The sequence below is a fragment of the Pseudophryne corroboree genome, chromosome 3 (genome assembly GCF_028390025.1).
Source record: "Pseudophryne corroboree isolate aPseCor3 chromosome 3, aPseCor3.hap2, whole genome shotgun sequence".
NCBI classification, from domain to species: domain Eukaryota; kingdom Metazoa; phylum Chordata; class Amphibia; order Anura; family Myobatrachidae; genus Pseudophryne; species Pseudophryne corroboree.
This window is the reverse complement of record NC_086446.1, coordinates 1,967,913-1,991,646: the sequence shown is the minus strand read 5'-3', so window position 1 is coordinate 1,991,646 and position 23,734 is coordinate 1,967,913. Positions and strand designations below refer to the sequence as shown.

Genomic DNA, 23,734 nt, shown 5'->3' with positions numbered 1-23,734 from the left:
ATCAGGAGCCATCAGCCCCTATTATACTCCTGCTCTCCCCCTCACATCATGTCACTGTGTGTTACCAGCCCAGATATCTAACCAGTCTCCTCCCCACACTCTCTGGTGTATCTCATACATCAGGAGCCATCAGCCCCTATTATAATCCTGCTCTCCCCCTCACATCATGTCACTGTGTGTTACCAGCCCAGAGATCTGACCAGTCTCCTCCCCACACTCTCTGGTGTATCTCATACATCAGGAGCCATCAGCCCCTATTATACTCCTGCTCTCCCCCTCACATCATGTCACTGTGTGTTACCTACCCAGAGAGCTGACCAGTCTCCTCTCCACACTCTGTAGTGTATCTCATACATCAGGAGCCATCAGCCCCTATTATACTCCTGCTCTCCCCCTCACATCATGTCACTGTGTGTTACCAGCACAGATATCTGACCAGTCTCCTCCCCACACTCTCATGTGTATCTCATACATCAGAAGCCATCAGCCCCTATTATACTCCTGCTCTCCCCCTCTCATCATGTCAGAGATATGACCAGTCTCCTCCCCACTTTGTCTGTTTTATCTCCTATATTCCTGTACTAATCAATGGGTTGAGAACATGGGGGAGATTTATTAAATCTTTGAAAGAGAGAAATTACAATCCAATCAGTTTCTGTCATTTTACAGGCTGTGTTTGAAAAATAACAGAAGCTGATTGGTTTGTACTTTTCTCTTTCATCCACTAGGGGACACTGGAGTCCTATACAGTAGGGGTGTGAAGCTTGCAGCCGGAGGTGTGGCACAATCTAAAATTAGCATTGTCTGCACAGCCGGCTCCTCCCCCTTTACATCCCTCCTCCCTCAGTTTGAAAAATTGTGCTGGAGGTGCAGAGCTCCTGACTAAAACTAATACGTAGAGTGGCTGCGTCAACCTAACTATAAAAGGGGGACAGGGCTACATATCATCGGAGAGACAAAGTTCCCTATTGAAGGGAACTGCATCTCTCTTCAAGGAGAGAGGTTTTTTTTTTTTATATATATATATATTTCTCTAACGTCCTAAGTGGATGCTGGGGACTCCGTAAGGACCATGGGGAATAGCGGCTCCGCAGGAGACTGGGCACATCTAAAGAAAGCTTTAGGACTATCTGGTGTGCACTGGCTCCTCCCCCTATGACCCTCCTCCAAGCCTCAGTTAGATCTCTGTGCCCGAACGAGAAGGGTGCACACTAGGGGCTCTCCTGAGCTTCTTAGTGAAAGTTTTAGTTTAGGTTTTTTATTTTCAGTGAGACCTGCTGGCAACAGGCTCACTGCATCGAGGGACTAAGGGGAGAAGAAGCGAACTCACCTGCTTGCAGAGTGGATTGGGCTTCTTAGGCTACTGGACATTAGCTCCAGAGGGACGATCACAGGCCCAGCTTGGATGGGTCCCAGAGCCGCGCCGCCGGCCCCCTTACAGAGCCAGAAGGCAGAAGAGGTCCGGAAAATCGGCGGCAGAAGACGTCCTGTCTTCAACAAGGTAGCGCACAGCACTGCAGCTGTGCGCCATTGCTCTCAGCACACTTCACACTCCGGTCACTGAGGGTGCAGGGCGCTGGGGGGGGGCGCCCTGAGACGCAATAATAAACACCTTGGATGGCAAAAAAATGCATCACATATAGCTCCTGGGCTATATGGATGCATTTAACCCCTGCCAAAATACATAAAAAAACGGGAGATAAGGCCGCCGATAAGGGGGCGGAGCCTATCTCCTCAGCACACTGGCGCCATTTTCCCTCACAGCTCCGTTGGAGGGAAGCTCCCTGGCTCTCCCCTGCAGTCACTACACTACAGAAAGGGTTAAAAAAGAGAGGGGGGCACAAATTAGGCGCAGTATTAACTATACAGCAGCTATAAGGGGAAAAACACTTATATAAGGTTATCCCTGTATATATATAGCGCTCTGGTGTGTGCTGGCAAACTCTCCCTCTGTCTCCCCAAAGGGCTAGTGGGGTCCTGTCCTCTATCAGAGCATTCCCTGTGTGTGTGCTGTATGTCGGTACTTTTGTGTCGACATGTATGAGGAGAAAAATGATGTGGAGACGGAGCAGATTGCCTGTAATAGTGATGTCACCCCCTAGGGGGTCGACACCTGAGTGGATGAACTGTTGGAAGAAATTACGTGACAGTGTCAGCTCTGTATAAAAGACAGTGGTTGACATGAGACAGCCGGCTACTCAGCTTGTGCCTGTCCAGACGTCTCATAGGCCGTCAGGGGCTCTAAAGCGCCCGTTACCTCAGATAGCAGATATAGACGCCGACACGGATACTGACTCCAGTGTCGACGGTGAAGAGACAAATGTGACTTCCAGTAGGGCCACACGTTACATGATTGAGGCAATGAAAAATGTTTTACACATTTCTGATAATACGAGTACCACCAAAAAGGGGTATTATGTTCGGTGAGGAAAAACTACCTGTAGTTTTCCTGAATCTGAGAAATTAAATGAGGTGTGTGATGATGCGTGGGTTTCCCCCGATAACAACTGATAATTTCTAAAATGTTATTGGCATTATATCCTTTCCTGCCAGAGGTTAGGGTGCGTTGGGAAACACCCCCTAGGGTGGATAAAGCGCTCACACGCTTGTAAGGGCTCTATCCTCTCCTGAGATGGCCGCCCTTAAGGATCCTGCTGATAAAAAGCAGGAGGGTATCCTAAAATGTATTTACACACATACTGGTGTTATACTGCGACCAGCAATCGCCTCAGCCTAGATGTGCAGTGCTGGGTTGGCGTGGTCGGATTCCCTGACTGAAAATATTGATACCCTAGATAGGGACGGTATATTTTTGCCTATAGAGCATTTGAAAGATGCATTTCTATATATGCGTGATGCACAGCGGAATATTTGCCGACTGGCATCAAGTCTAAGTGCGTTGTCCATTTCTACCAGTGGAGGGTTATGGACACGTCAGTGGTCAGGTGATGCGTATTCCAAACGGCATTTGGAAGTATTGCCTTATTAAGGGGAGGAGTTATTTGGGGTCGGTCTTTCAGACCTGGTGGCCACGGCAACAGCTGGGAAATCCACGTTTGTACCCCAGGTCGCCTCTCAACATGAGAAGACGCTGTATTATCAGGCGCAGTCTTTTCGTGGATAAGCGGGCAAAAGGTTCCTCATTTCGGCCCCGTGACAGAGGGAGAGGAAAAAGGCTGCAGAAATCAGCCAGTTCCCAGGAACAGAAACCCTCTCCCGCCTCTGCCAAGCCCTCAGTATACGCTGGGGCTTTACAAGCAGAATCAGGCACGGTGGGGGGCCCGTCTCAATGAATTTCAGCGCGCAGTGGGCTCACTCGCAAGTAGACCCCTGGATCCTTCAGGTGATATCTCAGGGGTACAAATTAGAATTCGAGACGTCTCCCCCTCGCCGTTTCCTAAAGTCGGCTTTACCGATGTCTCCTTCTGACAGGGAGACAGTTTTGGAAGCCATTCACAAGCTGTATTCCCAGCAGGTGATAATCAAGATACCCCTCCTGCAACAGGGAACGGGGTATTATTCCACACTGTTGTGGTACCGAAGCCGGACGGCTCGGTGAGACCGATTCTAAATCTAAAATTTTTTGAACACTTACATGCAGAGGTTCAAATTCAAGATTGAGTCACTCAGAGCAGTGATTGCGAACCTGGAAGAAGGGGACTACATGATGTCTCGGGACATCAAGGATGCTTACCTTCATGTCAAAATTTACCCTTCTCACCAAGGGTACCTCAGGTTTATGGTACAGAACTGTCACTATCAGTTCAGACGCTGCCGTATGGATGGTCCACGGCACCCCGGGTCTTTACCAAGGTAATGGCCGAAATGATGATATTCCTTCAAAGGAAGGGAATTTTAGTTATCCCTTACTTGGACAATTCCCTGATAAGGGTAAGATCCAGGGAACAGTTGGAGGTCGGTGTAGCACTATCTCAGGTAGTGTTGCTGCAGCACGGTTGGATTCTCAATATTCCAAAATCGCAGCTGGTTCCGACGACTTGTCTTCTGTTCCTAGGGATGATCCTGGACACAGTCCAGAAAAAAAAGGTGTTTCTCCCGGAGGAGAAAGCCAGGGAGTTATCCGAGCTAGTCAGGAACCTCCTAAAACCGAGCCAAGTCTCAGTGCATCAATGCACAAGGGTTCTGGGTAAAATGGTGGCTTCCTACGAAGCAATCCCATTCGGCAGATTCCACGCAAGAACTTTCCAGTGGGACCTGCTGGACAAATGGTCTGGGTCGCATCTTCAGATGCATCAGCGGATAACCCTGTCACCAAGGACAAGGGGTCCCTCCTGTGGTGGTTGCAGAGTGCTCATCTTCTAGAGGGCCGCAGATTCGGCATTCAGGACTGGGTCCTGATAACCACGGATGCCAGCCTGCGAGGCTGGGGAGCAGTCACACAGGGAAGGAATATCCAGGACTTATGGTTAAGCCTGGAGACATCACTTCACATAAATATCCTGAAGCTAAGGGACATTTACAATGCTCTAAGCTTAGCAAGACCTCTGCTTCAAGGTCAGCCGGTGTTGATCCAGTCGGACAACATCACGGCAGTCACCCACGTAAACAGACAGGGTGGCACAAGAAGCAGGAGGGCAATGGCAGAAGCTGCAAGGATTCTTCGCTGGGCTGAAAATCATGTGATAGCACTGTCAGCAGTATTCATTCCGGGAGTGGACAACTGGGAAGCAGACTTCCTCAGCACGATCTCCACCCGGGAGAGTGGGGACTTCACCCAGAAGTCTTCCACATGATTATAAACCGTTGGGAAAAACTCGACAGGTATTGCGCCAGGTCCAGGGACCCTCAGGCAATAGCTGTAGACGCTCTGGTAACACAGTGGGTGTACCAGTCAGGGTATGTGTTCCCTCCTCTGCCTCTCATACCCAAGGTACTGAGATTGATAAGATGGAGAGGAGTAAGCACTATATTCGTGGCTCCGGATTGGCCAAGAAGGACTTGGTAACCGGAACTTCAAGAGATGCTCACGGAGGATCCGTGGCCTCTACCTCTAAGAAGGGACCTGCTCCAGCAAGGACCCTGTCTGTTCCAAGACTTACCGCGGCTGCGTTTGACGGCATGGCGGTTGAACGCCGGATCCTGAAGGAAAAAAGGCATTCCGGATGAAGTCATCCCTATCCTGATCAAAGCCAGGAAGGATGTAACCGCAAAAACATTATCACCGCAATTGGCGAAAATATGTTGCGTGGTGCGAGGCCAGTAAGGCCCGACGGTGGAAATTCAACTGGGTCGATTCCTACATTTCCCCCAAACAGGAGTGTCTATGGGCCTGAAATTGGGGTCCATTAAGGTTCAAATTTCGGCCCTGTCAATTTTCTTCCAAAAAGAACTAGCTTCAGTCCCTGAAGTTCAGACGTTTGTAAAAGGGGTACTGCATATACAGCCTCCTTTTGTGCCTCCAGTGGCACTTTGGGATCTCAATGTAGTTTTGGGTTCCAAAAGTCACATTGGTTTGAACCACTTAAATCTGTGGAGTTAAAATATCTCACATGGAAAGTGGTCATGCTGTTGGCCCTGGCCTGGGCCAGGCGCGTGTCAGAATTGGCGGCTTTATCCTGAAATAGCCCTTATCTGATGTTCCATTCGGACAGGGCGGAATTGAGGACTCGTCCTCAGTTTCTCCCTAAGGTGGTTTCAGCGTTTCACCTGAACCAACCTATTTGTGGTGCCTGCGGCTACTAGGGACTTGGAGGACTCCAAGTTGCTAGACGTTGTCAGGGCCCTGAAAATATATGTTTCCAGGAGGGCTGGAGTCAGGAAATCTGACTCGCTGTTTATCCTGTATGCACCCAACAAGCTGGGTGCTCCTGCTTCTAAGCAGACTATTGCTCGTTGGATTTGTAGTACAATTCAGCTTGCACATTCTGTGGCAGGCCTGCCACAGCCAAAAATCTGTAAATGCCCACTCCACAAGGAAGGTGGGCTCATCTTGGGCGGCTGCCCGAGGGGTCTCGGCTTTACAACTTTGCCGAGCAGCTACTTGGTCAGGAGCAAATACGTTTGTAAAATTCTACAAAATTGATATCCTGGCTGAGGAGGACCTGGAGTTCTCTCATTTGGTGCCGCAGAGTCATCCGCACTCTCCCGCCCGTTTGGGAGCTTTGGTATAATCCCCATGGTCCTTACGGAGTCCCCAGCATCCACTTAGGACGTTAGAGAAAATAAGAATTTACTTACCGATAATTCTATTTCTCATAGTCCGTAGTGGATGCTGGGCGCCCATCCCAAGTGCGGATTGTCTGCAATACTTGTACATAGTTATTGTTACAAAAATCGGGTTATTATTGTTGTGAGCCATCTTTTCAGAGGCTCCTTCGTTTATCATGCTGTTAACTGGGTTCAGATCACAGGTTATACGGTGTGATTGGTGTGGCTGGTATGAGTCTTACCCGGGATTCAAAATCCTTCCTTATTGTGTACGCTCGTCCGGGCACAGTATCCTAACTGAGGCTTGGAGGAGGGTCATAGGGGGAGGAGCCAGTGCACACCAGATAGTCCTAAAGCTTTTACTTTGTGCCCAGTCTCCTGCGGAGCCGCTATTCCCCATGGTCCTTTCGGAGTCCCCAGCATCCACTACGGACTATGAGAAATAGAATTATCGGTAAGTAAATTCTTATTAATTATATATATATATATATATATATATATATATATATATATATATATATATATATATATATATATACTGCTCCTTTAAGAAATAATACTAAATGGATGCTGCCTCCACCTGAAGAAAAGGAAGACAAAGCTAATATGTTTTTTGAGAGACAAAGATCCCTTTTGAAGGGACCTGCACCTCTCTCCAGGAGATCCTCTCGGCAGCCCGGCTCTGTAAGTACCGGTTGTACGGAAGCCTTTATAGACCGGGGAGTCAGAGATAGAGTCCCCTGCTATTACCCCTATCACTGTAGCGCTTAGTCACAGTGGGCCGCGCCAGCAATCCCCATATCAGCCGTAGCTGTGGCTGGAAAAGCAACTGGCCGCAGCAGGGAGCGCATGGGATAGCGCCGCTCCACAGAGCGACCAGATCTGAAAGCGGGGAGCGCGGGTGGCGGCCAGAACGGAGTGCGCGGCTGAGAGCGGGACAGGTAAGAACGCTCCATAAACAACGAGGCAGCACTGCGCTGTTAGAAGTCAGCGCCGCATAAGAGCGGGAGGCTGCACGGCGCACAGCAAAGGTCCCAGCGTTTTGACAGGGCTGGGGGGGCGGGTTCCTCTCGGTCCTGTGGATATCTACCGGAACGGTATAAAACCACTTGTAGAATTTCAGGCGCCAAACTGAAATAGAGGGGGGGTATACGCCTCCCCTCACGGAGACAGCCAGTTAGTCAGAGGAAGGGAGTCTTTCTTTAGATGGGAGCTCCCTCTACTGGTAAAAATTGGTAATAGATTTCTAAAAAGCTGCAATGGATCTCCTGTACTTTCATTATTACAATTTGTATTTATATTTTCAAGGGATTTCGGTGATAACGATCCTGATGAAAAGTAAAGGAAGCAACGGACATCCCCAACAGATCAGTGAATTTCAGTTGGGTGTGCAGGAATTGCAATAAGGCTGGTGTTTTATTTATGATTTATTTAAAAAAAATAATAATATTTTATATATATTACAGATAATCCAGCCAGGTGACTCCAAATATGGAGAGCTGGTGTGGCGCAGCACATTACTAAACCCGGGACAAAATTACCGTTGCTTCCATCATCTATCACAGTCTTTCTCTTCCTAGTTTAAAGGGTGAAAGCGCTGCTTAGTAGTTTGGTACGGGGTTTATTCAACATGTCTAAGACACCAAGGACTTCTAAGACCTATTATGTTTGCACGAAATGTAACAAACAGCACAGGGGTTGGCAGCTCCGGGGGGTGCGACTCCGGCTTAGACAAGGACGCTCCGCCTGGGAGCAGTGCTCCGTCTCGGTCATGGGAAGATAACCATGCAGATAGAATCTCCAAGGAGAGGGCGGAATCTCGCAAGCAGCAATCGGAATGGGCTGCGGGATTCTCAGAGACAATGGAAAACTCCGTACAAGAGAGATTTTCTCAACCGGTTAACCGCCCACGCAGGTAGAAACAAATGTGCGCAGGGCAGCTAAAATACCTCTTCCTATTGTACCAGAGGAGGAGGAGGGTCTTATTATTGATACAGAGGAAGGTGAGTTGATTGAATTCAACCTAGGCGTCGATTCTCCGGAAGAGGACACGGACATCTCTGGTCTTGATTCCTTAATTGACGCTGTAAAAGATACCCTAAACTTTAGGTAGAAGAAGTTAAGGAAGCAGAGGATTTTGAATTATTTGAATCCTAAAAACCGCGTTCAGCAGTGTTTCCCATTCCTAAATCCCTCCAATCTCAAATGGAGGAGCCTTGGAAACAACCCGACAAACGCTTTCAACTTCAGAAAAGGTTTCAAGTAACTTATCCCCTACCTAAGGGTGTAATTGATAAGTGGGAGACTCCACCAGTAGTGGATACTTTCCTAGGAAGGTTGTCGAAGAAGACAATCTTACCGATGCCTAATGTACCGACTTTACAGGATCAGCACAGAAACCTGCGATAGTCTGTGTTTTGGTCAAGGCCATAGGAGCATGCTCTGGCCATATTGTACAGGCTATTGAGGAGGAAAATAGCTTAGACGAGATTACCCAACTGGCGGAACACATTTGAGAATCTGCTTCATACTTGTGTCAAGCCTCAAAGAATAGCATCGCGCATCTCTGCATCGGCTAGACGGATTTTATGGCTCAGAGACTGGCAAGGAGACTCCGACTCCAAGAAGGCAGTAGAATCCATCCCCTTTGGGGGTGAGATGCTTTTTGGTCCAGAATTGGACAAGTGGATTTCGCAGGCTACAGCAGGAACCTGCTGACAAGACCGTGGCATGAGGGCCTCCCAGCTCACCTGGGGTCCCCCTTCATGGGCGCACATCTGGAAGGTTTTCTGGACATCTGGGCCAACACCTCACCAGAACCTTGGATAAACAACATAATTTCCCAGAGGTACAAACTGGATTCCAACAGAGGCTTCACAGTCGGTTTTTTTACAACGGAATTGCCTCGGTGCCCTCAGAAAGCAAAAACACTACTCACAGCAATTCAACAATTACTATGGTCAGAGGTCATTATTCCAGTTCCCACCTTTCAGAGAGGAACGGGTTTCTATTCCAATATTTTTGTCATGCCAAAGCCAGACGGGACGGTCAGACCGATACTCAATAGTTTTAAACCAGTTTCTACGAGTCTACAAATTTAAGATGGAATCAATCCAGTCGGTCATTGCAGGCTTAGAACAAGGCGAGTTCATGGTATCCATGGACATATAGGATGCATATCTGCATATCCCAATCGGGACTCCTCACCAGGCTTACTTAAGGTTCGCTCTGGTGACGGATCACTACCAATACAGGGCCTTGCCGTTCAGTCTATTGTCAGCCCCAGGAATCTTTACGAAGATCATGGCAATCATGTTTGCAGGATTGAGACTGTTGGGGGTCACGATCATACCTTATCTAGACGATCTACTGATCAAAGCAATCATCTCAGGAAGAGCTGATCAATTATGTTCAGACATCTCATCAATTTTTCATTCAACATGGGTGGATTGTCAATTTCCAGAAATCCAACCTCATGCCAACTAAACGGATTCAATTCCTTGGTCTCATCTTGGACACTGTACAATTGGGAGTATTCCTACCAGAGAACAAGGTCCAGGACCTACAGTGATTGGTGGCTCAGGTACTGAGGACACACACGGTTTCTCTACACCTCTGTATGCAACTTCTCAGGAAGATGGTGGCGTCGTTCGAAGCTCTCCAGTAAGGCAGACTTCATTCCCGACCATTCCAGATGAACCTCATTGCTCAGGGAGCAGGTTCGCACTGGCTTCTACATCGAAGAATCCGACTTCAACCGCGTGTACGAACCTCTTTAATTTGATGGTCGTTGCACAGGAATCTCGCATTAGGCACGAGATTCGGCATTTGGGATTGGAGGATCCTGACAACGGACGCCAGTCTTAGAGGTTGGGGTGCCGTCTTAGAGGAACATCAGTTTCAGGGCAGATGGAAGTTGCTGATGAGCAACCTACCTATTAACATTCTCGACCTAAGAGCAGCTTACTTTGCGCTTCTCTTAGCCGAAGACCTAGTCATGGGTCAACACTTAAAGATACAATCGGACAATGTCACGGCGGCGGCATACATAAACCGTCGAGGAACAAAGAGCAGGATGGCATTAAAGGAAGCCACAAAGATCTTGTTGTGGGCAGAAGGGCAAATCCTCATCATCCCGGTAGTGTTCGTTCCAGGTGTGGAAAACTGGAAAGCAGATTATCTCAGTCGCCAGGACATGCATCCGGGAGAGTGGTTCCTACATGCACGGATTTTCGACATGGTGGTGAGGAGATGGGGTCTACCTGAAGTGGACATAATGGCGTCTCGGCAAAACCATCAGCTGCCCAGATATGTGTCCAGAGCAAGAGATCCAGCAGTAGAAGGAGTGGACACATTGACACTTCCTTGGTGTTACAGGAGGGTTTGAATTTATCCACCTTTCCCCCTCATACTCAGGGTTCTGAAACGGTTAAAACGAGAACGAGTGTGGGCGATTCTAATCGCTCCATATTGGCCCCGCAGGAGTTGGTACTCAGACCTGCGAGGGTTACTAGCGGAAGATCCTTGGCGGTTACCTCAGAGAGAGGACCTGCTATCTAACGGGCCGTTCCACAAACCTGAACAGGCTGTGTTTAACGGCGTGGCTATTGAAACCCGGATCTTAAGAAGCCGAGGGATACCAAGAACGGCCATTCCTACGATGATTGCCACTAGGAAGCCGGTCACAGCCATGCACTACTACAGAATTTGGAAGAGGTACATGGACTGGTGTCAAGAACGTGGGTGAAATTCGACGAACTTCCACTTATCCAGACTTCTACTCTTCCTTCAGGCTGGTCTAGATGTAGGCCTGAGGCTGGGCTCTCTGAGGGTTCAAATTGCGGCTCTCTCCATCATATTTCAACAGCAGTTAGCATCCATGCCAGAGGTTCAAACCTTTTTACAGGGGGTTCTGAGGATACAACCCCTTTTTTCGCCCTCCTACTGCACCATGGAACTTAAATTTGGTGTTGGACTTTTGAGCCGTTGGCAAGAACTGATCTGAAATATCTCTCTTGGAAGGTCACATTATTGCTTGCCTTGGTTTCGGCCAGGCGGGTTTCTGAATTGGGAGCTTTATCGTGTAAGAGCCCTTTTTAATTTCACGATGATAGGGCAGAACTCTGTACAAGAGCAGATTTCCTTCCTAAGGTTGTTTCGGGGTTTCATGTAAACCAGCCAATTGTGGTCCCATCTTTCCAGGGTCTCGCAGATGGGGACGTGTCCTTGGATGTTGTCCGAGCTTTAAGGGTATATGTACAAGTTACGTCGTCCTTCAGAAAGTCGGACCATTTGTTTGTTCTTTATGATGGGCCTAAGAAGGGTTGGCCAGCTTCTACGCAGTCTTTGTCTAGATAGATTAGACTGGCCATTCGGCAAGCTTATATTTCCTGTGGCAAACAGGTTCCTGATCAGACGGGTGCTCATACCACCCCTTCAGTGGGTGCCTCATGGGCGCCTGCCAGAGGCGCTTCCACTACTCAACTTTGCAGAGCGGCGACGTGGTCCTCAGCCCACACGTTCGCGAAATTTTACAAGTTTGATACCTTTGCGTCCGGTGACTCTTAAGTTCGGACGTTTAGTTTTGCAGGCCACCTACAGCACTCCCTCCCTGGGGGATAACTTTGGGACGTCCCCTACTGTATAGGACTCCAGTGTCCCCTAGTGGATGAAAGAGAAAATAGGGTTTTGGTACTCACCGATAAATCCATTTCTCTGAATCCTCTAGGGGACACTGGACGCCCGCCTCAGTGCTGTCGGCCTGCTGTGTTCATAGTTCTTGTTCAAACAGTTCGTACAAACAGCGTTACTTTTTCGGTTAAAGAAGGTTCTTGGCTGCTGTTTGATATGTTGTACGGTTCGGTTCCTCGCCATGTGCTATATTATCATGTCCTATTCTCTCAGTCAAATTTTCCAAACTGAGGGAGGAGGGATGTGAAGGGGGAGGAGCCGGCTGTGCAGACAATGCTAATTTTAGATTGTGCCACACCTCCGGTTGCAAGCTTCACACCCCTACTGTATAGGACTCCAGTGTCCCCTAGAGGATTCAGAGAAATGGATTTATCAGTACGTACCAAAATCCTCTTTTTTCACTCCAAGTTCTCTTTCTCCAAACGTTGATAAATCTCCCATGTGTGTTATTACCTATAATTCTCCATGTGCACCAACACACATAACATTGCTCATTACATTCCTTGCAAAATTATATCTGAATATTATTTTTCATATTGATTTGTAAGGCACCACTGTGTCCTAAGGTGCTGGACAGTTGAGAAAGCAGGTCATTTATAAAACATGGACCCAAAAAAGTAGGCAGAATAAATGCAAAGAGGAGAACAAATGGTAGGAAGGGTTCAGTGGTTAGATGTTTTTTAGAGAATGCTTAAAGGCTTGTAAACTGTAGTAGAGTGATCGGTCATGTCGGTGATGCCATACGTGAATAGTGGTATGGGAGAAGAATCATAGGTGATACTGAGTGAAGGCGAGACAGAGGTCAGCAGTAGATCTAGTTGGACAAGAGGGACAGTATTTCAAAATGAGATTTAAGAAGCATTATGGGATGGCGTTGTTGCAGGCTCCGTAGGTGATGGTGAGCATTTGGAATTGGATTCTGGATTCTCAGGGAGCTAGTTTAGGGAATTGCGGAATTGTGCAGCAGATATGGTCCGGCAAGAGAAGAAGATCTCTCTTGTTGAGGCTTTTTTGATGGATTGCAGCAGGGGTGTAGGGATGAGGAGAATAAAGTGCAACAGAAACCTGTATTAAGAGTAGCTTGGAATTGTCAAATTGGGGAAGATGAGCGGATGGGTTAGCATTTTGGTTGCACCTTGGGTAGAAAAAGGTCATATTCCGAGTTAGAGGTGTTTGGACGTGTAGAAGGACTGCATGGTAGGATGAAAGCAGAAGACAAGTTGTACACCAATGCAGCAAAGTAAGGAAATAGAAGAATACAGCAGCCCAACAGATAACTGAATCGTAGGGACGGACAGGTCAGAGGTAGACACGGAAAGTGCTGTATAATATGGGCCAGGGTAGTGAACAGTGTTTTCTCTTACGTCCTAGAGGATGCTGGGGGTCCACATTAGTAGCTTGGGGTATAGACGGGTCCACCATGAGCCATTGGCACTTTAAGAGTTTGAGAGTGTGGGCTGGCTCCTCCCTCTATACCCCTCCTACCAGACTCGGTTTAGAAAATGTGCCCGAAGGAGCCAGTCACAGCTAGGGGAGCTCTATAGAGCTTTTCTAGAAAAGTTATTTTTAGAGTTATTGTTTTACAGGGAGACTGCTGCTGACCTATACAGGTCAGGTGCTCTTTGGGGAAGCGCTAGATGCATGGATATCTACGGCTACAGCGGGTAAGTCTCCGTTTCTTCCCTCAGCAGCACCTGCACCGAAGAAGTCCTTCTCTTCTTCTGCAACGCAGTCCTTTCGGCCTAACAGGCGTAGAAAGGCTAGAACGTCCACTACCTTCTTTAGGGGAAGTCGAGTTAAGTCCAAGAAACCTGCAGCTGTAGGTTCCTAGGAGCAAAAGCCTGCTTCAGGTAAGCCAAAGTCCTCTGCATGACGGTGGACCGCGTGGCCTGGAGATGGGGCCAGTGGAAGCCAGACTCAGACACTTCGGTCACGTCTGGGTATCGTCCGGCCTGGATCCTTGGGTGATAGATATTGTATCCCAGGGATACATAAAAGGGAAAAAGGGAGTGGGAAACTACTGCACTAGTATTTTATTTATTCAATGATTTATATTGGATACCCCTCCATATAGAGTACTGCCTTATATCTGGTCAGATTTAGGGGGTGCTGCCACACAATATATTGTTGCCAATATAGAAAGCTGGTTTTAAAGGGGAAAGGAAAGGATTGGACTTGAGGTGGCGCACTAGTATTAGGTAAACGTATTAAAATATAACTTTTATTTAGTCTTCATAAAAGAGCCAAGAACTGTGAAATTATTAAAATCAATAAAGACAAAAGTGAGACATGGTGCAACATATAAATTAAGAACACACACAGTGGATCTGAAGAGTGTGTGTTCTTAATTTATATGTTGCACCATGTCTCACTTTTGTCTTTATTGATTTTAATAATTTCACAGTTCTTGGCTCTTTTATGAAGACTAAATAAAAGTTATATTTTAATATGTTTACCTAATACTAGTGCGCCACCTCAAGGCCAATCCTTTCCTTTCCCCTTTAATCCCAGGGATACAGGCTGGAATTCCAAAGTCTCCCTCCTCATCGTTTTTTCAAATCAGGATTGCCAACCCTGTTGGCAGACAGCACTGTACTACAGGACGCTGTCCAAAAACTGGTGGAGGCACAGGTCATTGTACCAGTACCACCTCACATGTAGAACAAAGGTTATTCGAACCTTTTCGTGGTACCGAAACCGGATGGTTCGGTCAGGCCCATTCTGAACCTAAAATCATTGAACCCCTTTCTAAAGGCGTTCAAGTTCAAGATGGAGTCTCTCAGGGCAGTGATATCAGGTCTGGAAGAGGGAGAATTCCTGGTATCCCTGGATATCAAGGATGCGTACCTCCACATTACGATCTGGCTGCCGATTCAGGCTTATCTCTGTTTCGCATTGCTGGACTGTCATTTCCAGTTCCAGGCCCTGCCATTTGGCCTCTCCACAGCACCAAGGGTGTTTACCAAGGTGATGGCAGAAATGATAGTTCTCCGCAAACAGGGTGTGAACATCATTCCATATCTGGACAATCTGCTGATAAAGGCATCGTCCAAGGAGAAGCTGCTGCAGTCCATTGTTCTCACAACACGCCGCCTCAAGAGTCATGGTTGGATTCTGAACCTTCCAAAGTCACATTTGGAACCAACCCAGAGGTTATCATTTCTGGGAATGATCCTGGACACGGAAGTGCAAAGGGTGTTTCTTCCGCAGGAAAAGGCGTTGGTGATACAAACTATGGTCCGGGATGTCCTGAAGCCAGCCCGGATGTCGGTCCATCAATGCATTCACCTGTTGGGAAAGATGGTGGCCTCCTACGAGGCTCTCCGGTATGGGAGGTTCCACGCTCGGACCATCCAACTGGATCTCCTGGACAAGTGGTCGGGATCTCCCCTCCATACGCACCAGAGAATTCGTCTGTCGCCAAAGGCAAGGATTTCACTCCTCTGGTGGCTCCAATTGCCTCACCTTCTAGAGGGCAGCAGGTTCGGGATTCAGGACTGGGTCCTTCTAACCACGGACGCGAGCCTTCGGGGCTGGGGAGCAGTCACTCAAGGAGTAACCTTCCAAGGACGGTGGTCAAGCCTGGAAGCCGGCCTGCCCATCAACATCCTGGAACTAAGAGCCGTCTACAACGGTCTTCTTCAGGTGGCCCCTCTTCTAAGAAATCGGGCCATTCAAGTGCAGTCGGACAACGTAACAACAGTGGCTTACATAAACCGACAAGGCGGAACGAAGAGCAGAGCGGCAATGTCAGAGGTGACAAGAATAATCCTCTGGACAGAAAAGCACGCGTTAGCGCTGTCAGCCATCTTCATTCCGGGAGTAGACAACTAGGAAGCAGACTTCCTCAGCAGACACGATCTCCATCCAGGAGAGTGGGGTCTCCATCCGGAGGTGTTCAAGGAAATAACAGATCTTTCTTTTTCATCCACTAGGGGTCACTGGAGTACTCTTGGGATATGGACGGCTTTAGCAGAACAAAGGCACTGAATATTTAAATTTAGAACTCTCCACCTCTCCATATCCCCGAGTACCTCAGTGTTTTTTCTGTGCTCACAGCACTAACAAGGCTTGTGTGGAGTTCCCACACTTAGTTGAAGATTTTATTAATTTTTCATTTTTACTTTTACATTTTTACTTTTTCACTTAGCACATCCCTTCCCAGTTTCTGTAAAAACATGGGTCCGGGATAGTGCCGCTGCACGGACAGCGCATGGCGTGTCGGTCCTCACAAAGAGCACCCTCACAGCCACAGGCAGCCCACTGCCTCCTGCAACAGCTGGACGGAGCTTACAGATAGAAGCCCCGTCGCAGCCATAAACTGAAGAGCTCGGAGCTTACAGATTGAAGCCCGTCGCAGGCCTCCCTACAACAAGGTATGCTGGGGAAACGGGGCGGTCAGCGCAGGCTGCCGCCCCGCTGTGTGGGGTCCGTGTTGTAATGCCGCCCGCTCACCACCGCTCATACAGCCGGCCCGCACCAGCCGCTCCGTCCGGCCGCCCCAGCCGCTCCGTTCGGCCGCTCCGTCCGCCCGCCCCAGGCGCTCCGTCAGCGCTGTATTGCAAGTGCCAGCGCTCAGAGGGGGAGACCCGCCGCAGCTCGGCTAGCGACGCCGGAAGCCGCTACGCGCCGCTCCGGCCAGCCGACCTCCGCTGCTCTGCAATAAGTGTCCCTCGCCTCCCTGCAATGAGCTTCCCGGCTCCCCGCTGAGACACAGCGCTACAGGGAGTACAGGGGGAAGGAGGGGGGGGGGACCTGGCTGATTACAGCGCGGCTGCAAGGGGGAAAATGTAAGGGAAAGAATAGCATGACAGGCTGCCATATCTATAGGTGGTATTAATAGAGAGCCTATATTAAACTGCAGTCAGCAGGCAGAGCCTATATTAACACTGGAGCATGTATTGTGACCTGCCTGTGATTATCACTGTATAATAGGCTATTGAGCCTATATTAACACTGGAGGCATGTATTGTAACCTGCCTGTGATTATCACTGTATAATAGACTATTGAGCCTATATTTACACTGCAGCAGGTATTGTAACCTGTCCTGTGATTATCAGTGTAAGCATGGCATGGGGGCCATTTTAACCATGCTTCCTGTTTCTTCCAGTTTGTAATTCCAGAACGTTCCTGCCCTACATCTCTACTCCACCGGAGGCGCAGGGGTGTTAGTGGGAATTTTGGTTCAGGTTTCACATAGGCTGCCCATGTGAACTGTATTTCGGCCATAAATATATATATATATATTACACACCTTAAGTAAAAATTTTACTGAGTCGTGCAAGTGTCTGTCCTTTGGCTATTGTGTTGTCTGTCTGTATAAGAAATAAGGCTCCAGCACAGACTAAAAATAAGTTTTACTACAATGTCTGTACATAAATCTACCACATGTTCAGTATGTTTTGTAGGTTTCCACTCCGGAAGCCGGTTCATTCCCAGATCCTATGTTAAGCATTGGCAATTCAAATTGACTCCGCTCGACAGGAGCGGTAAGATCGGAGTCTCGGAAGTTACTCTGCCAGCTCTAACGGAGGAGTCTCAGCCTTTCCAAAGGTCCAACTTCCCTTTGGGTACCAGGGTGTTAATTTAACTGGTCTTATAATTTAAACATTTCTGCTATGTTGCAGTCTGACAATTCTATGTCAAACCTCACAGCGCTAAATACGAGTGAGGAGGGCACATTAGACCAGCAGTCAGATAGTGCGGGTGTTGACAACCATACATTGCTAATGACCAGTGAGTCAGTCTCTGAAATTTACAGAGACTAAGGAGCCTCTAACATCTAATCCGTCGTATTTACTAAACGACAGATCTTCAATGGGCTTCTTATTTAGGATATCTTACTAAGATTTAAGTCTATTTACCCGTTTCCACACAGTGACATCTAAATTGGAGAATCCGCCATTGGTGAATTCGTCTGTGTCAAACCTTATAAAGACCCAAGATACATTTGGGTCACTAGGGCGCTCTGTGTATGGAAACAATGACGATCACGTTATACTTATCGTTAATCACATCTGAGAAGCTGCTGAGTATCTCTGTACAGCTTCTGCTGCCGCCTGTTAGCTCGCTTCTCGCTTTTCATCGTCGCTAGTTTCAGCACGACCAGGCCAGAAGTTCTTTGGTCCTAAATTTGACAAATTCCCGCCATTGCCTCCTCCGGTATCAAGACGGAAATACTCTGGTCCGGCGTTTAAAGCCTTTAGTCTTCAGTCTTTTCAAGGCTGTGGTACAAAAACAGTCACGCCTTGTAACGCCAGGGCGCTAAAGTCACAACAAGCCAGTGTCTTGACGGGCTCCCAGCCCATCTCGAATTTCCAATTGTGGGAGCGCGCCTTTACACATTACATTTGCCGGGTTTCCAGACATCCACTCATGGATGTATCCGCTATTTAGGGTTAAAAGAAAGCTGTCTCCCGCCACTGCGGTTTTTCAAGGCAGGACTGCCTCTGTCGGACGACAAGAAGGCGTTTTGGCAGGTTGCCATTCAGTCTCTGCTGGATTCAGCAGTTTTTAATTCCAGGCCTGGTACACCAACAAGGTCAGGGTTATTATTCCCGTCTGTTTGTGGTACCGAAGCCGGAGGGCTCCGTCGCAGTCTCAATCAGTAAGTCACTTACCACAGATTGAAGATGGAATTTCTGCGGTCAGTATTTGCATATTTGGAGCCACAAGATTGCATGATTGCGCTTGATCTCCAGGATGCGTACTTACACATTCCGGTTTGGTCACCTCATCACAGGTTCTTGCGTTTTGCAATACGCCACAACCATTAACAGTTTCAGGCTCTACCGTTTGGCCTCTTGTGAGCGCCTCGGGTATTCACCAAAGTGATGATTGTGATGATAGCTCATCTCAGATCCCTGGCAGTGACAATCGTTCCATACTTAGACGATCTGCTCATAAGAGCACCGTCTCAACAGATGCTCCTCCGACTTGCGCTGCTAACGTACACCACGGTTGCAGTGTCAACTTCAAAAACAATCGCATCTAATTCCGTCTCAACGACTTCAATTCCTAGGTATGATTCCAGATACGGTAAATCAAAGAATTTACCTACTACACCAGAAAGTACAGATTATACGCCATCTGGTACAATTAGTGCTCAAGCCACGCACACTATCGGTACATTTGTGTATTCGCCTATTAGGAACAATGATGGGCTTTCGAAGCGCTTCAGTTCGGAGGTTTTCACTCGCGTCCATTTCAACAGCAGTGGTCGCCCTCACATAGGCATATTCCCCACAGGGGGGCGAGGGTGTCTCTACTCTGGGCGAGAGTCTCAGAGGTTGGGGAGTTGTAGTTTAAAATGGTCAGCGACGGGGTCTCTAGACGGATCACGACAGATTGCTGTCTATAAATGTCCTGGAACTCCGTGCAATTTACAATGCACTACATGCTTCGCTCTCAGACTGTCCAAGTGCAGTCAGACAACGCGACGGCAGTCGCATACAAAACAACCAGGGAGGAACGAGAAGCCGCATGGCAATGCGGGAAGTAGCTCGAATCCTCAATTGCCCAGAATACCACAAGGTGATATTGTCGACTGGGTTCATTCCGGGAGTGGACAACTGCTAGACGGATGATCTCAGCCGTCGGAATTTTCATCCAGGAGACTGGGCATTAAATCCAGAGGTGTTTCACATGTTGGTCCACAGGTGGGGTTACCCTCAGGTGGACATGATGTCATCTCGCCACAATTACAAATGCCCCAGTATGTGTCCAGAACGACAGATCCAAGGGCAGTGGCGGTGGATGCTCTCACAATCGCGTGGCCGTACAGCCTCGTGTATCTGTTTCCACCGTTTTCCGCTGCTCTCTCAGTTGCTAAAACGGATCAAAAGAGAGTCCGTCACAGTCATACTAGTGATGCCTCATTGGTCTCGGAGAGCTTGGTTCTCGAATCTCAGCGGACTACTCGCAGACGATCCTTGGCCGCTCATACTACGTCCAGACCTGTTACAACAGGGTCCGTTCTTTTACCCCTATTTCGCGCGGCTGCGTTTGACGGGGTGGTTGTTGAGACCGCCCTCTTAAGAAGAGAGGGCATTACAGTATCGGTTATACCAACCATGTTACGAGCTAGGAAGCCGGTTACGGCAGCTCATTATTACAGAATTTGGCGTGCCTATATAGGTTGGTGTGAAGCTCGGAAGTTTCCGACATCATCTTTCAAGTTATCCCGTATTCTGTTATTTTTACAGACGGGGTTGGATGGAGGACTGCGTTTATCTACACTGAAGGTGCAGGTATCTGCGTTGTCAATTTATTTTCAAAGACGATTGGCTCTATTGCCGTCGGTACACACTTTTCTGCAGGGTGTCCTCAGAGTACAGCCTCCATTTATTCCACCTACAGCGCCATGGGACTTGAATCTGGTTTTAGATTTCTTACAGTCTTCATATTTTGAACCCTTACAGCAAGTGGATATTAAGTTTCTCACTTGGAAAACGATTTTTCTTCTAGCCTTGGCTTCGGCAAGGCGTTTTTCAAATTTGGGTGCCTTGTCATGCAAGCCACCGTATTTGGTGTTTCCTGATGACAGAGCGGAACTTCGGACGAATCCCGATTTCTTACCAAAGCTAGTGTCATCTTTTCACATCATTCAACCAATAGTAGTTCCTGTGTTGACAGCACATTCTAGAACTCTGAATGTGGTACGCGCATTACGCGTTTATATGTCCCGAACGTCTACAGTTCGTAATACGGATACGTTGTTTGTTCTCTATAATGCTGCCAAGTGGGGTTGGCCAGCTTCTCAGCAGACATTATCCAGATGGATAAAACTGACTATACGTCAGGCTTACCTTAAGGCTAGGTTACAGTCGCCTACATCAGTAATAGCTCATCCCACAGGTTCTGTGGGAACGTCATGGGCAGCTGGTCGTGGAGCTTCTACGACGCAGCTTGACCGTGCGGCTACATGGTCTTCAGTGCACACGTTTGTGCGCTTTTACAAGTTTGATACGTTTGCGGCATCAGCATCTAGCTTTGGCCGCCTAGTGTTACAGGTGTCAAACAGCTCTCCCGCCCACGGGGGAAGCTTTGGTACGTCCCAAGAGTACTCCAGTGACCCCTAGTGGATGAAAAATAAAATAGGATTTTGGTACTTACCAGGTAAATCCTTTTCTTTGAATCCATAGGGGGCACTGGACGCCCACCCAGAGCAGTTTTACCTGGGTTGTATTAAGCTCAGGGGATCTTATGGTAACACATTTTCACCGACTGGTTCAAATTATAAGGTTCTATCGGTTATGGTGTCAACTGTTTCGTTGTCAGTAACGTTATGTGTCAACTTTGTTGTTGTCCGTTATGTTATAGGAATTCTCCATTGTCAACCTCTCTATAGTTCCTGTTCGGCTCAGTAAAAAACACTGAGGTACTCGGGGATATGGAGGGGTGGAGAGTTCTAAATTTAAATATTCAGTGCCTTTGTTCTGCTAAAGCCGTCCATATCCCAAGAGTACTCCAGTGCCCCCTATGGATTCAAAGAAAAGGATTTACCTGGTAAGTACCAAAATCCTATTTTGGGGATTACCCCAAATAGACATGATGGCCTCTCGTCGCAACAAGAAGCTTCGGCGTTATTGTTCCAGGTCGAGGGAGGCAGTGGCAGTGGACGCCCTGGTGTCTCTGTGAGTGTTCCAGTCAGTTTACGTGTTTCCACCACTCCCACTCATCCCAAGAATCCTAAACCTCATAAGTAGAACAAGGGATCCAGCGATCCTCATTGCCCCAGACTGGCCAAGAAGGGCTTGGTACGCGGACCTTCTGAATCTACTGCAAGAAGAGCCGAGGCCTCTTCCTCTTCGGGAGGACCTGCTGCAGCAGGGGCCGTTCGCCTATCAAGACTTACCGCGGCTACGTTTGACGGCATGGAAGTTGAGCGCCTGATTCTTGCTTGGAAAGGCATTCCGAAGAAGGTTATTCCTACCCTCATACTGGCTAGGAAAGGGGTAACGTGTAAACATTACCATCGTATTTGGAAGAAATATGTCTCTTGGTGTGAGTCCAAGAAGTTTCCTACGGTGGAGTTTCAACTGGGACGTTTCCTCCTCTTCCTGCAAGCAGGAGTGGATATGGGCCTGAGGTTGGGATCTGTGAAAGTCCAGATTTCGTCCCTATCTATTTTCTTTCAGAAACAATTGGCTGCCCTCCCTGAGGTTCAGACCTTTTTGAAGGGAGTTCTGCATATCCAACCTCCCTTTGTACCGCCTACGGCGCCTTGGGACCTTAACGTGGTGTTGCAGTTCCTCCAGTCGGATTGGTTTGAGCATCTACAGGAGGTAGAGGTCAAATTTCTTACATGGAAGGCGGTCACGTTGTTGGCCTTAGCTTCTGCTAGATGGGTGTCCGAGCTGGGGCCCTCTATCCTGTAAAAACCCTTACTTGATCTTCCACGAAGATAGAGCTGAGCTCCGGACACGTCAGCAGTTTCTTCTGAAGGTTGTGTCGGCATTTCATATCAACCAACCTATTGTGGTGCCAGTGGCTACTGACTCCTCAATTACATCAAAGTCCTTGGATGTTGTAAGGGCTCTGAAGATATATGTGAAGAGAACTTCTCGTCACAGAAAGTCGGACTCTCTGTTTGTCCTATATGAATCCAAGAAAATTGGGTGTCCTGCTTCTAAGCAGACGATCTCTCGCTGGATCAGGTTCACTGTCCAGCACGCTTATTCTACGGCAGGATTGCCATGTCCAAAATCTGTTACGGCCCACTCTACTCGTAAGGTGGGGTCCTCCTGGGCGGCTGCCCGGGGTGTCTCGGCAGTACAACTTTGCCGAGCTGCAACTTGGTCTGGGTCGAACACGTTTGCAAAGTTTTACAAGTTTGATACTTTGGCCACTGATGACCTCAAGTTTGGTCAAGCAGTTCTGCAGGAGCCTCCGCGCTCTCCCTCCCGTTCTGGGAGCTTTGGTACATCCCCATGGTACTAATATGGACCCCAGCATCCTCTAGGATGTAAGAGAAAATAGGATTTTAATTACCTACCGGTAAATCCTTTTCTCGTAGTCCGTAGAGGATGCTGAGCGCCCGCCCAGCGCTTCGTATTCCTGCAGTGGTTATTTGGTTCAGTACTGCCTGGTTTCTAGGTAAGTTCTGCGTTCTTACTGTTTCAGTACTGTTTCAACGGTTGCTGAATTTATCCGGCATGTTGACCGGATTTTCCTTGTATGTGTGAGCTGGTATGAATCTCACCACTATCTGTGTATAATTCTTCTCTCGAAGATGTCCGTCTCCTTGGGCACAGTTTCTAGACTGAGTCTGGTAGGAGGGGCATAGAGGGAGGAGCCAGTCCACACTCTCAAACTCTTAAAGTGCCAATGGCTCCTGGTGAACCCATCTTTACCCCATGGTACTAATGTGGACCCCAGCATCCTCTACGGACTACGAGAAAAGGATTTACCGGTATGTACCAAAATCCTATTTTTTCTTTCACGGCATAAAGTCTCTTGCTGAGATCATTAGTATCATCAATATGATTATTCCTAATCTTTTAAGTAGCTACTTGATTTAAATTGTCTTTTATTTACTCCAGAGATGGAGGCAGTGTCCATTTTGTACACATTGTAGTGATTTTTTTTGCCACTGCGTTTGCATCTAAGTCACATTATGTACATAACGCCACAGTCTTGCAATGGAGGTCTCAGTAAGGCTTTATTCACAAAGTGAATGACAGTAGTGAGAGGAAATGGGGGTGGGGGTGACTCAAAAGCTCTCAGAGGCATCACTGCTTGCATCTGCTATACCATATGGGGTAGATAGCAGTTTGCAGCAGCTGAGTCGGTTGGTTTGGTGCAACTGGTCTCAGCCAGTTTTATTGTGCAGAAAAATAGAAATAAATATCAATATAAATTACCTTCCCATCC

General features: G+C 48.0%; 1 protein-coding gene across 1 annotated transcript in view; it reads left to right on the top strand.

Moving 5' to 3' along the window:
* The window catches only part of LOC135054487 (uncharacterized), a 181,573-nt gene that overhangs the window by 94,142 nt on the left and 63,697 nt on the right, over positions 1-23,734 (top strand). The gene's annotated exons all lie outside the window — the stretch shown is intronic.